At 39.0% G+C, this 14,727-nt stretch overlaps 1 protein-coding gene across 8 annotated transcripts in view; it reads left to right on the top strand.

Moving 5' to 3' along the window:
* SPATS2L (spermatogenesis associated serine rich 2 like) overlaps window positions 1-14,727 on the top strand; it is a 155,490-nt gene that overhangs the window by 83,439 nt on the left and 57,324 nt on the right. For all 8 annotated transcript variants that reach the window (XM_051623634.1, XM_051623638.1, XM_051623639.1 and 5 more), the window contains one exon: window positions 12,470-12,530. The gene's annotated coding sequence lies outside the window, so the exon portion shown is untranslated. The remainder of the gene's footprint in view (window positions 1-12,469; window positions 12,531-14,727) is intronic.

The raw sequence follows: 14,727 nt of genomic DNA, 5'->3' as shown, positions 1-14,727 counted from the left end.
GGAAGTCTAAGAATTATATGTATGATCTATCTTGTTATACATACAGATAAAGATAGTATAATTTTCTCTGTTGTAACTCTGTATGCTTTTTCACATGACAGTTTTAAACTTTTGTGTAACTTTTTCCTTGGAAGAGTCTACCAGATTTACCTTTCCACAGCTTGGTCCTGCATCAGGATCAACCTAGGAGAAGGAATGAGGCCCAAGCCTTGCCTGTTTCTAACTGTCTCCCCAGATTGTTTGGAACACTGTTTGCCTATTTAGGATATAGGATAAAACCTGGAGCCATCCAGGCGTCTATTTGCTTTTTATTAGAATCTAGGATTTTTATTTTTTTTTTTAAACAAAATATGAAAAAGTAAGATTATGTTAAATTCTGCCTTGAGGTGGCTAATGAATCCAGGCTGGTAAATTGTATAAAAGGTTTGGTTGGAAGTCACATTAAGTGAATGACTTCTCATTATTCCTTGAAGTGAGCCAAGAAGAGAATTGCTAATAAGGTCCTAACCATTACATGTTAACAATTGTGATAATATTAATGTGTTTACTGACAGGTGTGAGCATTCCTCTGTGAGAAACTTGAGAGCTTAGGTGTGTTGAACCTCTCATCACTAAAATTACAGGTCTTCCAAAGAAAAACACTTAGCACATATTTCAGAACTGTTACAAAAACAGCACTGTAGAGAGTAGGGCCAAAGTAACACCTGTGAAAAACCTGTTGCTAATGAGTGTTAGTTTCTTGGGAACAGGTTTTTTTTGTGTCGTAAATGATTTGAAATTCACATTCTAGTTGTACAGGAATTTATTTGCCAGTTTCTAAGTTTTTATTTTAGAAAAACCATTAAAAAATACATGACTGAATAGTGCTCTGATTACTTGAAGTAGTATTTGTTAGTCAACCCGGATGGCAGGACCTGCCCAGCCCTGGCTACGTTGCTTCCCTCATCCTTGCAGGGGCTTTAGCTTGGTAAGATTCTACATTATTATTGGATTAATTGTTGGGTGTTTTGTTTTCTTTTTCCCAATGGCTCTATCCCTTGTCCTCCCATGATATCATAGTAGTCAAATTTAGGTCAAAGTAGTACCCGAAGGATAGGCTATGTTTCCAGAAGTCTTCTCTTAGATAAATGCCAGGCATGTGAAAGGGAGACAAGGTAATGGTATTTCTGGTGAAGTGTTGTGCTTTATATTCTATTACCAGACTTTATATTGTAGTTCTGTCTTCAGATTTTAAAAATATTTTTTAAATACTATTATTTCATGTTATAAGTAATATAAGATTACTATATATTGGGGAGTACCTAAAGTTCAAAGGTTTTACTTAAATTTCTGTCATCTTTTTACTGAACTGTAAGGCATCAGTGCTGAAGTAAGACAGTTTCAGTAGTTTCGTGTTTGTTCTTTAGCGGGCTAGTGTTACGTACTGTGTTCTATAATAGTTCATGGGGGTTTTTTGCATTTGCAGCATGTTTGGGTGTGGGGATGAACAGATCAGGTGTGCACTGATTTTTTTTCTTTATTCCTTCCCTTGTGGTGGAAGTTCTGACAATTATTATAGGGAATTGGGTAAAAATTGGCCTCATTCAATGAAGACTGGTTATTTCTTTTTTATCTGCTACCCTTTTTGAAATAGGAGAGATGAAAATAATTTTCCCACCTACCACCCCCACATAAAATGTGTTTTCCATATAGAAAGGTATATATAAAAGGTATTTATATTGCCGTAAAAAAATGATTTAAGCCATGTTTCTTTTAATCTCCGTTTACTTTCTCTTCAGAGAAGATGCAATTAAGACTAATTAAAGCATATAATGTTTTGACAATCTTCTACTGTAAAATTCTAAAGGTGTGCATTTTTTTTCCTGCCTTTTTTCATCCTTCTAAGCACATTCCTGGAAATCATGCCATGCCTTCAGTTCTGCATGCATAGTAGCATGCATCTAACACACCATGTCTGGTCTAGTTGGTCTCATAGTCCTTCGAGTACATCAGCTCTCTGACCAGATACTGTGGCAGGAAATAACTCTGAGGACTGACTACTGTGGGTTTTCAGCCATGCTCTAGGACTGGCTTGAATACTGATAGTTCACTGTTAGTATGATTTCTGTTAATTGAGGCATATCATTATATACAAGATGTGAAAAGATGTAGTAATTTTGCTCTTATTTTTTTACTTTGTAATTCTGCTTTTAATGGCCAGCTTTTACAGTGTGTTGTAGTCCTGAACATACACCAGGAGTTGCTCATACGGCTTCTCAAGTTCATTGACTTCAGTAATTCACTAGGAGATGGATTTGTGTACCAAGATGGCTGAGATAAATTTTCATTTTTAATGTGTTGGTGATCAAGGTGAATATGAAGTAGTCAGGCAGCATATGTGTTTGAAATGTGCAGGTATAGATGCTAAAATATTTGCTGACATGTAAAAACTTCATTGTTCATACTGAGGACTAGAATTAAAAGGATGTTGAGTTGATTTCATGGGAGATATGAGCAGAGCCTATACACTGCAGATCCATCTGTGAAAGTGAGGAGACCACGTAAACAAGAAAGGTAGGTTGTAGCCATATTTATTTTTATTGTACTCCTCAACCCTTCTACTCCAGCAGCAAAAATCTTTGGAAATAGAATGGAAAAATAAATGACATCAATATACTGGGAGTCTGCAAAGCTGAACAAAACAGAACTCTGGGAGTTAGCAAAGCAAATGTTGAGTTAAAGATGGTAGCTTGGCCACATTCATGCTCATAATGTTTTCCATGCAACTTTGCATCAAATATAACATTACTTTTTTTTAGGGTACCATAAAATATGCAGACTGTGTCTTGCGGGGGGAGGATGTTATTGGTATAAACTTTACTTTTTGAATCTTAAAGGCACTTGGAGCAGAGGTGCCAAGTTAGAAATCTGTTGCTGAGGCTCAGTGTCAGCAGTATATACATGTTTGTTCCTAGGAAAATAAATACAGGGATTTTGAATAGATGATCTGTATAGAAGTTGCTATGAGAATAAACTGAGGCAAACTCTGGTTTCCTTTGGCATAGGCTGCATCTGAGTTCACTGAAGGCACTACAGATTGACACCAGCACTTACTTTTATCCAAACTCCTTAGCAGATAAGAAAGCCAAGCTGTATTTTTTGCTTTATTTTAGCCAAATGCCTTCATAAAGAAAAGACTGACATAAGCATTTCAGCTAAAACCCAGGCCAAAATATTTTAAATCATCAAAGAAACAGTAAGTTCCAGCATGAGAAGTCTGCTTCAAAACTTTGGGGTTATTTTGGTATTTTTATGTCATTTGTATGAAATGGCTGCTTTGATGTATACACTAGTGTGTCATGGAACCTTCTGTCTAGGGCTGAGAGCACTCTGTGTGCTTTCCTTTGTGATGTAAAATACCACATGGGGATGAGATCTCATTTACACCCATGCCTGAGTCTGACCAAAAATCCACTGGGTAATTTTGTTCCTCCTTCCTGTTAAAACTTCAAAAGAGGTTAGAGTTATACTTACAGTTGTAAATCAATTTCATTATTCTTTTGTTCATTATGATCCGATTCTTAGAATATGTATGCAAAAAAGAAGAGAGGGTATTTCCCCGTTCTAAATGGAGAGAAATAAGGTTTGGAGTTTTATATAGGAAGGAGTATATCTAATCCCAGGAGCTCTATACTATAAAACATGCTTCATGGTTGTGTTCAACTCTTGTAGGGGCACCAGGAAAAAGAGTGTGGAAATGCTTAGATGATAGCTGGCTGGGAGTTCTCAGTCCTTCTCCTTTCCAGAGATTAGGTCAGCTAGAATGGAGAGAGGTGGAATCAGACTTGATGATCCTGTTGCTGCTACATACTGGACCGTGGGTGGCGGGGATGCTGTCTGAGCAGGATGCAGTACCTGCTTCAATGGATGATGTGGAGTGTACAGCCCTCTACTGGGCTACCTTCCGTTGAGGATTCCCAGGAAATACTGTCTCCTTCTTTGGACTTAATATCCACTTACATGGTCATAAAGTCAGAATCAACACTGTTGTTACGACTTAGTGTTGATGAAAAAGTCTGCTTTTCACACTTATGGTGTACTTTTTTTTTTCACAAGCACAGTGAGGTTGGCAGTAGACCAGGTCCCCTGAAGCCCCCTTATCTCTGTGTCCCAGTGTAACTTGGAGGGGACAGTGCTAGATGTGGTCTCTAGTTTAGGCTTTTTGGTGATTTTAATTCTTATTTGTTGTAATCTCTGATAGTAGGTAGTAGTACATAGGTAAACCCGGTATTGACTGGGTATCAGTATCAGGAAAAGTTGTAAGCCTGTTCCTTAGGCTTGAGCTTTTGAATGCATCCGGTAGATTTCACAGTATTTGTGTATTTCGCATGTTAAGCACATGTCTGCTGCAGCTATACTGTGTTGGTTTTGGTACTGATCTCACTGCCTTACCTGTGATGTTAAGCTGCTGTAGTACTGTCTGCTAAATTGCAGCATAAACTCAGCATCCACAGCATTGATGTATTATCTACCACACATGTATTATGTTCAGTAGGTATCCTTTGTCTCCAAGCATAATCCCTCATTTAGTTAGAAGTATATACTCAGACATATATTTTCTCTGCCTACTGCTTATTTGGATATGCTTTTTTAAAAAGTTATTTGCCTAGATATAATTATTTTCTTTCTCAGAATATGATTGTGTCTGGAAATGTGTATACAAATATAGATACATTGGCATTGTTATTAAGAAACTGTCTTTTGGAGCAGTTAAAAAAAATTGCTGTATAAAGTCCTCAGGGGTTGATACTGGGACCAGTACTATTCAATATTTTCATCAACAACCTGGATGAGGGAACAGAGTGTGCCCTCAGCAAGTTTCCTGATGACACTAAATTGGGAGGAGTGGCTGACACACCAGAAGGCTGTGCTGCCATTCAGCGAGACCTGGAGAGGCTGGAGAGTTGGGCAGGGAGAAACTTGATGAAATTCAACAAGGGCAAGTGTAGAGCCTTGCACCTGGGGAAGAACAACCCCATGTACCAGTACAGGCTGGGGGCTGACCTGCTGAGGAGAAAGGGACCTGGGGGTCCAGGTGGACAGGAGGATGACCATGAGCCAGCAATGTGCCCTTGTAGCTGAGAAGACCAATGGCATCCTGGGGTGTATTAGAAAGGGTGTAGTTAGTAGGCCAAGGGAGGTTCTCCTCCCGCTCTATTCGGCCTTGGTGAGGCCACATCTGGAGTATTGTGTCCAGTTCTGGGCCCCTCAGCTCAAGAAGGACAGGGAACTGCTTGAAAGAGTCCAGTGCAGAGCCACAAAGATGATTAAGGGAGTGGAACATCTCCCTGATGAGGAAAGGCTGAGGGAGCTGGGTCTGTTTAGCTTGGAGAAGAGAAGGCTGAGAGGCAACCTCATCAATGTTTACAAATACGTAAAGGGTGAGTGTCAGGAGGGCAGAGCCAGGCTTTTTTCAGTGGTGTCCAGTGATAGGACAAGGCGAAATGGGTGCAAACTGGAACAGAGGAGGTTCCACGTAAACATCAGGAAAAACTTCTTTATTGTGAGAGTGTCAGAGCACTGGGACAGGCTGCCCAGAGAGGTTGTGGAGTCTCCTTCACTGGAGACATTCAAAACTCACCTGGACGCATTCCTGTGTGATGTGCTCTAGGTGATCCTGCTCTGGCAGGGGGGTTGGACTAGATGATCTTTTGAGATCCCTTCCAACCCCTAAGATTCTGTGATTTTGTGAAAGTACTGAATAAAACCATTTGATAGGGTAAGGGCACAATTGATTTTGCTTAAGTGTGCAAAATGTGAAACACAGCTTACCTCAGAAGCTTCTGTCCTTCTGTTAGAAGACTGAAGACATTATATGAAGGATGTGCCAGTTTGAAAATAGTGATGATTGCACTTTAATTGAAAATGAGGTATTTCAGCTGTTTCTGATCATAGAAATAAGTTATTGTTCTGATTTGCTAGAGATGAATGGGCGGATATTTTTTGCCCAGAAAATGACATTGTAGATATTTTTTGAAATTTAGTTACACTTCTTAGATTGTCTTTTAGAATGAATCATAAGGTTATATTCTGTGTAAACAGACTTACCCAAGTTTGCATGGGTCCTCTCTGAATTTTCTATTAAATCTGTGAAGGTTATTTTTAACTTTTTAACCCTTCTGCTGTCTGAGACACAGTACTTTTGAGCTCTCCAACCTCAGTAAGAGGAAGCTTTCCTGGCAGATAAACCTTTCAGTGTGCAGAACTGGCAAGTGAAAACTCAGTGGATTCCATGTGACAGCAGAATTCAATTCAGAGTTTTTACACAGAAGTATGGAGAGGCCACAGATTGCATGGACTCTTTACTCTCATTCTTCCTAGGATCTTGTGGCCCCTGAGGTATACACAAATGGAGCTCACATAGCTACTATAGGCACTGAACATATCCTGGCTTGTAAGGGTATGAGCAATTATCTTAACCAGAGCTTTCCAGCTTTGTGGTGTTGCTTGGTTACCATCATTCCCACAACTCTCAAGTAAAGCAAAGCAAATGTAAAATAAAAAAAGGTTTCTATTTGTGGTCTAGGCTACTGTACAGATCTAAACAAAACAGAATTGTAAATCCTCTAAAGCTTCTTTAATGATTTCTTTTTTTTCTCAAGTATTCCACTTGGCTACTTACAAAGGCTTTCTATTTGAATATGTTTTTTCAGTATATTGGACAACTACTAGGATACTGTGCTAACTCATTAACTTCAGAAACTGGAATGCTGACTAGAAGCTAGGAATAACAAGTAGTGGCTTATGGGCATTGGGCAGTCTTGCTAACTCCGGCTGGGAATACTGCCTTTTCAGATATGCTTTATATGCATCCTAAGTTCAGGGTAGGGAAAAGGGCAAAACTTAGATTGGAATGTGTTAGGAAATATTTTCTTTAGTAACGGTAATAATGAAGAACTGTCATAAACATTTGGCTGAGGATCTCATACCATGTTATGAATATTTCCAAATGTAACTTCAGAAGTCCTCTCCTGCTCCTAGGGCAATAATTTTGGTGTGTGGGCTCATGTGTTTCAGGTAAAATTCTAATCTTAAACCAAATTAGCTGATCTTAATAAACTATGCAAACACTTTTAAGAACTGAATATGGCATAGGTGCGTGGGTAGCTATTCTGTTGTTATCCCTGTTCCACAGAAGAATTCTGCAAAATGAAAACTATAATTTTTTATCACCTTTAGGCTGAAAGAGATAACAGCTCTGAGACAGCCATTCTATTGACACATTACAAATTAGTATAAATTTCTTTTAGTGAAGTTTATTCCCAAAATAAGGCTTCTCTGGGGACATGGAGTTTCTTGGTGAACAGAGAACTTTCCATGAATCTACTAAAATCATTAACTGTGTACCTAGAGTTGGTTACTTAAACCTTCTTACTGTTCCTGAGAGTGGAGAAAGCAAAAATAAATGGAGATATCTGTGAGTTAGCCAGACACTGAGGAAAAGTAAAGACATCCAAGTAAAACATTCCCAGATGTGGAAAGAAAACTATCCCTTTTTATCAGAAGTGTGGAAAATGTAGGAAGCAGACAGCAGCGCTTGAAGGAATCAGAACTTCTAAGTGTTGCCTTATGCTTAATGTCTGAAAGCTAGTTCTTTAGTGGGCCCCACAATTTTGTCCTCTAACCATTTTGGATTTTCAGGGGGTCCAGTTCTTCTGACAAGTGGCCTTTTAAGAGAAGTTTCTGATCCAGTGAGATAATAGGTATTTAAGCGTATGGTGTTGTATTTCCAGTGTCATATGACTCTGTTATGACATATGACCAGTCTATTCCAGCTCCACTTCTGTCCGTAGGAGTTGCTTTAGGTCCTCAGTGTTTTGGGAGGAAAATGTTGACTGGCGTTAAGTTAGGAGGAATAACAGACTGAAATCTTGACAGATCACTGTTAGGTGAGTAAAGGTGCTTACACATTCTATATGTGGACTTGTTTTAAAAAATGTATCTGTAAAGAGTCTGAGGCTCATCTTGACACTCCAGCTCACACCAAAGTTCCCACACAGCCAGAAAGAGTTTCACAGGCTAGAAGGACTGGATATTCAACTTCTGTAAGACATACAGATCATAGTAAACCCAGATTTAGTTTTGTTGTGGTTGTTTTTTTTTAAAACCGTGCTATTTCATGCTGACTGAAACTGAAGTGGTGCCAGTTGTATCTCTGATTGCAGTGCTGACTCTCTGCAATGAGAGTCTTCAAGAACTATTTTTCTCTTTGACAAGACCACACAGCATTTACAGGTTTTCTTCCTCATTGCAGCCATTCTTCATTTAGTGTAGTTTCCTCCTGGACCAGGGTTGAACATGTGTCCTCTCCTTTGCCTTACTGTGGTATTGTTATCTTACTTGTGTCGCTGGACAGAAATCTGGCATAGGCTGAGTGCTGCTTCGGTCCTTAAATCTTTCTTTGGTTATTTTCCAACCGTAAATTCAACAGATTCTTTTGCTGTAAAATCTTTGGTAAATATCAGATGAGGATGGTTTCAGTCAAGGAGCTTATGCTACTTCATAGTTACATGTATCTTTTGTTGTAATAAGAAATGTACATAGTAAATGTCAATATGAAATGTTCTCTGAAGGCTGAATCCTTCCGAGTATCTGTAGCATTGCATTTCCTGACTGGAGTTAGAAACCGCAGTGCACAAAATGGAACATTGTGGATGAGTTGTAAAGGCAAGCAGAGTTCAGCTTTGGAGGATGTTGTTACTAATGACTGAATGCTGAGATGTAAAACAGGAATCTTGCAACTGTTTTTAAGTGTAGCAATGATAATCAAGGAGCACTTTGTATTTATTTTGACTAAATCAGAGCTTACAGTCTGTGTTGGGCGTAAGGTTGAGACTAAATGTCTTAAGGTTTGACTAGGTGTCTTGGAGATTTGCTTTCCACGTGCTAACTGCATTGGCAATTAGGGAAGTGTGATTGACTCAGTAGCTGGGCCAAAATTAAAACCCAAGAAAGGTCCAAAATAGCCAGGTTGCCAAAACTCTCAATCTTACTTTTTTTGTGTGTGTGTACCAGCAGACTCCAAATAGCCTCTGCACTTGGTCATATCAGCTTTTGATTGAAGATTCCTTGCCTTCTGTTGACTTTCTTCTCAAGCTAAATGTTCCATCTGTTCCATCAATCTCACCAGAGAAATATCCTGGAATGATCTATCCATAGTCCATTGTATTCTTGTGTTACCAGCATTGACATGCCTCATTACAGCAATAAACCTAGCTTTTTGGGGAAAAAACACCAAACAAAAAACCTAAACAGACAAACATTAAGTATAGAAGTGACAGGTAGAGACATTAGAATTAAATGTGAGCTTTGGACTCTGAAAGCTAGTGGAACTGAAATCTTCCACTTCTTCATATGATAGTCTTTTGTTGAGCTTGGGAATATATAGTGTTGAGTTCAGTTTAGTGTTCAGCCCTGCAATATCTCACTGCTTGTGTGCAGTCTTCTGCAGGCAGGATCAATGCCATGGCTTCTGCTTAAATTTGAAGTTCTGTTGAATGATAGCTGTGTTTCAAGTTGGGGGTTTTATTTAGGACTGGAGGACTTTATTTTACTGCGGGCTTTCACAAAGGTTAAGAGCTGATTTAGACACAGTCTAATAACTTCTAGGTAATTTCAGAGCTAATCTTTGTCAATGGGCTATACTTACAGTATTTTGGACTATGTTTAGGATATGTAGTCAGGAATGGAGGGATTGAAGGTCGTGTTTACTATTAGGATCTAGAAGGCTTATAGGTCTGCAGTGGAATTAGTGTAGTGTTCAGTTTTTTATCTCTTCCGGGTGACTGGTGTATTGTGAAATTTTAGGTTGGGATCAGGGTTAGGGATTAGAAGAGAAGTGGTTGAAGGCCCGTATCTCTATGAATAGCTGTTGTGATCTATATTTCTTCTTAGTATTTGATTCTGGTGCTTGTATGTGTCATGTGTCACATTTTTTGTAGTAGGATAAGAGCACTGTTAAAAAGGTTAGAATTCAGGATGGAGAGGGATTTAAGTGCTTGGTTTACTTGTATGTTCTCCAGGGCTGTAGAGCTGTGTTGAGCACTGATTCCTGCTGCTTTATTCGGTTGATACTAGTTTTGCTGCAGTTGTTTGTCGCTGAGCTCTGTTTGATATGAGGTTTGGGGATATGTCTGAAGCTCTGCTTCTTTTCTCTCTTAATACCCTGCAGTGGGGGAGAGTGGGTTGAGGGTTCTGAGAGGGTGTTTCATGTCATCTCCACACATACAGCCTTCATTTGCCGTAGGGTCACAGAGGGATATAAACCACTGTTTTTTAAGTCTGTATGCTTATCTGCAGAGTCATAGCATGCTTTCCTATTTCAGGATCTTTTTTGTTTCTAAATAAAAATAACTAAGAACTGACCTTCCATTATGATAGAAAATTACCTTAAACACGTGCAGATGTTAAGCAACAGTGTTTTCTTAGATAATATAGAAGTTAAATAAGTTTCCTTTTATGTGTTGTACCTTTACTCTTGCTTTCCTTTCTCCTCCCTGAAGTAATTATTTCCTGTACGATGTTTTCTTTGATAATGTGCCATGAACATTGAGAAAGAACAAAATGGTGATTTAGGAAGGTAATTGTGGAGTTGTCCCACAGGACTCTTTCCTCCCCCCACCCAAAGTATTACATGTCATTTGGTCTGACTTAATAGATGTGCTGTTGTTTGGAAAGAGCAAACCTTTACAATATCCAATAAAACTTTTTTTTTTTATTTTACATATGGTGTATAGCTGTCCTGATTATTTGCCTTTTTTTCTTTACAGTGATGTAAACAAAAAACTTTTTACTTCAATTTTTTCCTTGTGTTCTTTGTCTTTTATAATAGTCTGTAAGTGCAGCAGCCCTCAAAGAGCAAGAGTTACAATTCCAACTTGAATAATTTTATACTGGTGACCATATTTCATACCTGAGACCATAGAAAGAAATGAGATTCTGAGATTACCTGTCACTTTGGTCTTCGATATTTCATGAAGTTGAAGAGGACAAATATTGTCAAAAGAACTCACTGAGCGGGGGAAAAAAATAAGTTGTAAAACTCTTCCCATTTGATTTTTCAGATTTTAATTTTTCACTGGAGAGGAATCTCTCACATGCTTGGATTGAAGAAGATCAAAACTGAGGTTTAGCAGGCAATATGTTATGCAGGAAAAAAGCAGAATCATTAGGGTGCCTCAGTACAGTGATGTGCATGATAATGGTATGTTCTGTTTAGATCCTAAAAATACCACCTGCAGACTACAGACATTACTGGAAGGAGTTAAATGTCCATATGTTGGCAGAAGAAGTGCAGTGACTTAGGAATGTTGCTTTCTTTCTCTATCTCAATTCAGGTGCTCACTAGACAAGAGAGATGCACAGCGCATCCCTCATTCTCAGCCCTTCCTTATGTCCCTTTGGAGAGAATAAATAGCTAAGTCTTGCCCTTGCTTTTACCAAAGAACAAAGTACTGAAAAGGTTGTAGCACCTCTTCCTAAGCTCTCAGGGTGTTCTGGCCAAAAGCATGGAACTGGTTATACTTCACTCACCAGGTTTCTAGCCCCTTTATTCATCTGGTGGATCTCTGCCTGTTGTGTAGATTTGAACGCTTATAAGTGCTCTTTAACACTGTGACATGTGTGAGTAATTCTATTTCTTCATTGAAGCATCACATTTTAAATTGCTCCATTCATTCCTTTGATTTTAAACGTAAGTGTGACTCAGCAAGCCGTGCAGAAATGTGTGTATAGATTGCAGTGGACTTTGGGACCTAAGCTGTGAGGGCCTTTGTTGTGGGAGCCTTTTCTAGGTGAAGTGCTTCAGGGAGGCCAGGCACTCAGCCATCCGTGTGGTTTTGTGTCTTTTATCTTTGAGGAGAACTCCTCTGAGACGTGTATGAAAGTCGGCAAAGGCCTCCACTGTGGGCAAAGCATTGGTGTCTCTCTTTGGGCTTCCCCCATTTCATGAGATTCCTGAGATGATGTTGCTTATTGGAGAATGAGCACACTGAAAGCTGCACCCACTGGTGCTGCTCAGAGGGAATTGCTTAGTAACTGATGAGTTGCTGTGACTTGCACCTACATCCCTCTGGCATTAATGGATAGAATGGTCTGCATCACTTAAGGTTTACCTTTCTGTGCATGCCAATGTGCTGGTTTGTATGAATTTAAAATGTGTGTTAGTTTTAGAAATGGATTTGCTTTAGCTGAGAGAATTGTATGTGCGGTCAGGAACGGGGCTTAGATAGTTGCTTAAGCTTACATGGCAATGAAGATAAGCCCTGTAAAAACTGGTAAGGGCATCTATCAGCACCCCCATGTGTCAACAAGAGCAGTAAGGGGATCAGGGATGGTTTTTTTTCACAAAAGTTTCCTATAAGGAGAGAGTAGTTAAGTGCATCAAGAGTAAATTAACTAATTACTTTTTAACTTCCATCTGTTTTTGCAGGAGATACAGTATCTTGGAGAAGACAGAAAAGTAATAACAGAAACTGGAGTCATTCACAGTGGTAAGATACCTTTTATATCTTTGCTAATCATTGTGACTGGGTAAATTCAGAAACTTGTAAGTCACACGTCCAACCTACGATTTACAACTGAGTTAAATGGGTTTCTTGAGCTATCCTACTAGAGCTGATCATAGTGCCACTGAGTGATCACAGGGAAAGAAAAAAAGACTCGAATGCAACAATTAGTAAAACGGTGTTTTCTAAATTGATTAGTATGTAGTTTTGACTTAGAAAGACACAGATTAGTGGGTAAGCATGCCTGCTTTCACATTCTGCATGTGTGACGGATAACAAATAGGAAGGTATTTTATAGATCTATCAGGGTGGGAACAAGAAGCCAGGAACTTCATTAAGTTGACCAGCTCATACTGTAATGTCCTACTGCTTCTCCTCATACTTTTGTTTAATTGTTCAAGCTGGTGTGAATATGTATAATGGTTTGCAACTGAAAATTCTGCTGAACAGGTATTCTGAAAGCATCTCACACTAAGTATATTCCAAGGTGATGTTCAGAGGATGGTGGGAAAGGGCTGCTTCCTAGTAATAAGAAGGAATAGCTAAACCTATAGACTACAAAACTGAGAAATAGGATCTCTGCAATTGCCTTAAGTTCAGGGGTAGTCTGAACCCTACCTTTGTCACTTGTTTTGAAGAAAATATTTGTTCAAACATACCAAGTTAATCCTTTTGCTGTTACGTTTGTGAGTAGGCGATTTCTCTCTGTCCAGCATGTTATGAGAGCATAAGCTGAGTGTGTTCCAAACCCGTTTCAAGAGTCTTAACAAGTGGGCTAATTGCCTCATCATTCTGTGTAGTTCTAACAAGGATTACTATTTTTTCAAATGTCTTTAAGGTTCTTCAGTTTACTTGCAGCTTAGGATATCTGGATTGTGTTCCCTATTAATAGCTTCTTGAGAAATCTTCAGTGAATCACTTAAGGCCTTAGTTTTATATCTGTAAAATGAGATAACTGTACTCCTACACTTGAGCTTGGGTGTCAGGATGATAAATAGATTATGTATTGAGGTCTGTTAAATACTTAGGTGTTAAATAAAATAAATAGGCAGAAGGAAGAGCCATTTGCACACATTATTAAGTGCATGCACAGTTTATTTGATGGAGGGTGGTTACACCCTTTCTTAAGGATTTCCTTTTTGCTTGGAGCTTTTTTTACAGAGTTGCTAAATGGCAATATTCCAAGGCTTTTGGTTGTGGAAGGTTTACAGGGAGTGGCTGAATAGAATGGATCTGTTAGTTAATAGTTTAGCACGCTAAACTCAGTAGCAGTGAGATGTGCAACTTCCTCAAAGGAAAGAAGAAAAAAATATATGAATGCCCAAAGTGGTTCTTATGCATCTGCTGATTCCAAGTATGGCCAAGTACATGATGAAATATTACTTATCTGGGAGCTCTATTTACTACAAGTAAGTGAATCATTAGGTCAGTTCCTGACCAGACCTTGAACTGTCTGAAACAGATGGCCTGCCTAGAGAGCAAGATACCTTGGAAGCAGTGTTGCACAGCACCACGATTTCTCAGAAGAGCAGTGCTGGCGTTCAGTGATTTCAGGGAATAGACAGTAATTTTTCAGTCGTACTTGGTCCTCTACATCAGAATAATGTCTTGTGGCTCTGTAAATAGGAAAATTGTTGTCGGCTTGTTAATGAAGGTCCAGTTTTGTGAACGAGATAATGTACTTGGAGGGATAGTAGTAGGGAGGCCAGTAAAGCCCTTAGACTTCTAAAAGGCTGGTTTTCCAGCTCTGAGAAGAAACCTTCAGGTTGCTGTTAAAAGATGGCTGGTGTGTGTACATGTTCTTCCTGGAAATGTGGATAAAATTTTTAATCAACTCTGAAAATATTTTCCTTTAGTCTCTGTACCTCTTTAACCTTTAGTAAGATGATCGTAATAAATGCTTCTTTCCCCAGACTGTAGAGTTGTGATGAAGATTATACTTGGCTCAGATATGTAAAGTGTTACACAGATATCTACAGAAATAATAAAATATTGTAGATGCTGAATATTTGGGCAAGTTCTACATAAAAATCTAAGAGTATAGTGTACCAATCTGGAATGGGTTTTCTGTATGATTTCCTGTGGTGGGTTTACCCTGGCCAGCAGCCCGGCACCGAGGCAGCTGCTTGCTTGCTCCATTCACCAGCTCTCCACTGTGGGATATGGGGAGAAAATAGGGAGA

The sequence above is a fragment of the Apus apus genome, chromosome 6 (assembly GCF_020740795.1).
Source record: "Apus apus isolate bApuApu2 chromosome 6, bApuApu2.pri.cur, whole genome shotgun sequence".
Classification (NCBI taxonomy): Eukaryota; Metazoa; Chordata; class Aves; order Apodiformes; family Apodidae; genus Apus; species Apus apus.
The sequence above is the reverse complement of the archived record's forward strand: the minus strand, read 5'-3'. Positions and strand labels throughout refer to the sequence as shown.